The following is a 2,829-nucleotide window of genomic DNA, read 5'->3' as shown; positions in this document are numbered from 1 at the left end:
CTTGAAGTCGGATCATACCAGAGTCATCATCTTCTGTATCACTCCTGATGTGGATTAAGGAGGTGTGTTCTTTGATTTGTTCCCCTATTGCCAATGCCATTACTACTCTGAGGAGGTCACCCATGACTCCTTCGATTGTCTTTGGATTGTCCTCCTAAGGTAAGGTTGTCTAAGTTAGAGAAGTGGGATAAACATCTTGATTTTATCCTAAGACATTCACTGAACCTATTGATGAGGTTATTTTTGGAGAATCCGGTCACGCAAGCATGTCTTTCCAATTGTATCTGCCTATCCATTCTTCTCTCGAGTTATCCACTGAACCTTGGGAATGGGATTGGTATGAAGGTGGTGAGGAATATGAGGTGGGGTGATATGAAGGTGATGTACTATTAGAGATAGGGTATTGTGATGAAGATAGGGGTGCTAAGATGAGGAAGTTTTTCCTTGATAGTATGGTGAAGGTTGGTAATATGGAGGAGGTTGGTGGTATGGCAAATGTTGATGGTGTGGTAAAGGTTGGTAGTATGGCGGAGGTTGAAGGTATGGTATAGTGGATCCCCTTGTTGATGATGAAGGAGGGATAGCAGATATCTGATCTTTTAGGTCTTCTTCTGAGGATTCTTCTCCTTTGGGAGTCTTCAGGGCTTTAGTTCTTTGACTCATGGCTTTCCTGTAAGCGCAGGCATTCATGTGATTCTTTCGAACTCCGGGTATGATGAATTGAGTGGGATCACTATTTGTCACTTCTTCGTCTAGGTTGTTCACATAATTATAGAACATGGGATGAGAAAAGTGCTTATTTGACTGATACATGTAAACGACCCTCCGAAAGGAGTCGTATTCCTTTTGACAAGCATCTTTAACGAAACCACTGATGTGCCCTACTAATTCTGGAGGAAGGGACAATCTTTGCACAAACAAGAACTTATTTCTCCACTCAATATGCCTCTCCTCATGGTACTTCTTAAAATCTCTAATAAAATGGTTGGATCAAAGAATCAAGGATCCCAATTTTTCCATTCATCCATCGTTGCCAGCATGTTGACGGTTACATGATCTTGGAGTGGATTGGTATTGACATTAGGAGATTGCTTGACCTTGAATTCAATAGTCTAGTTGTCTACCAAATCATGGATTGCATGTTGCAAACCTAAGATCTTTCAGTGTTGTGCCCCCTCTGAGTGTGGTAAGCACAATATTCATGGTCCCTATGCCAAGCTAGGGGAGGATTATTGATTACTCTTGGAGCCACTATCCCTAGCAATCCTTGTTTCTTTAATTTCTCATACACTGCTGTCATAGGCATTCCCAAATCAGTGAACTGCCTCCTTAGGCAGGGAGCCTTCTGAATAAGAGCATCTGATTGTATCACAAATGGTTGTGAAGAGGTGACGGGTGAGACTGACCGTTGGACTGTGCCTACCATATTGGTTTCAGGACCCTTTCTACGTCCAACCGTGGTGTTCTTTCCTACATCTTGGGAGGATCCTTGATATTGGGCATCTCTTAGGATTCAGTTTTCCACATGTGTGCTGATGGCTATCAAGGCATCAAAAGTTTACAAATATTGGTAGTAAAGAACATCATAATAAGGCTTAGACAAGTTTTCAATCAACATTTCTACTTGCTCTGCTTCTGAAGGCCGATCTTCCATCTTGGCGGCCTTATCCCTAAACCTCATTAAGAAGGTGGTGAATCCTTCTCTGGGCTGCTGTCTCAACGTCTCAAGCTCCCGACGATTCACATCTACTTCGGTATTATATGAATACTGCTTGGTGAAGGCTTTCACCACCGCTGTCCAATTCTGGGTTTGGAATGACTCCACCTATGTGAGCCACCTTAGTGCTGGTCCTGATAGGGTTAACATGAAGGTTTGCCCCATTTGGTTGTTAATAAGCTACCATGATTTGGTGATGCTGAGAAAGGCTTTGAGATGAGCCTTGGAGTCTCCTGACCCATCAAATCTGTCGGTCTACCATTTGAACTTCTCAGGAATCCTTGCCCCGAAATAGAAACTCATTTCATCAGAATCCGCCATTTGACTTTCCATACTCTTTCATGTTTGAAGCATATTTTCCAACTTTTACAACTATTCTCTAATTCTTCTTTCTCTCTTCGTCTTCAGAGGTTCTATTCGGATATGTGCCACAAATTCCTCTTCCTCATCTTCAATCACTACTTTTGGTGGAGGAACTCAAGAATAGGTTCCTCGTTGACCATTCGGACGGGTAAGTGAAACTCCTCTTTGATTGGTTGGCTTGACTTGCACTGGCTCTCCTAAGTCAACTCAGGAAGAAGTCCCTTGATGACCTATAGTTCCATTCTGATCCAACTCTCCTATAGCTTATGCTGGGTCAGCCCTAGGAGAGTTTCAGAGCATGTGCAATATCTGAGCTACACCTCTCTCGACCTCAGCCATCTTTGTCTACAAGGTCTCTACGGGGTGGACCCATGCTTGTTTGGCTGATTCAGGGTTATGTGGATCCATGTGAATTGGGTTATAATCACTTGGTAGTAGCCAATCTCAGAGAGACAATGGAGGTGATACTGGGCTTAAGTGAGTTAACCGATTACCCTGACATGTCCAAATGGACTACGGGGAATACTTGAGGTGTGGAATTGTGCCACAACCAAAAGTGGATTATTTTAGGATTCTTGTATTCCCAGTCCTTTATTCATTCATCCACTCAATTATCAACTAATGATCCATCCAAAGTTAGTCCACTTATGATAGGGAGTGGGTAGGGGTCGATGCCCCTAGTCCACTCAATGTCATAAGCAGGAGATTCACACAAATGGCTTGACTAGAATATTCTTATTAAGACATTC

This window comes from Macadamia integrifolia, unplaced genomic scaffold (assembly GCF_013358625.1).
Source record: "Macadamia integrifolia cultivar HAES 741 unplaced genomic scaffold, SCU_Mint_v3 scaffold424, whole genome shotgun sequence".
Taxonomy (NCBI): Eukaryota; Viridiplantae; Streptophyta; class Magnoliopsida; order Proteales; family Proteaceae; genus Macadamia; species Macadamia integrifolia.
The sequence above is the reverse complement of the archived record's forward strand: the minus strand, read 5'-3'. Positions refer to the sequence as shown.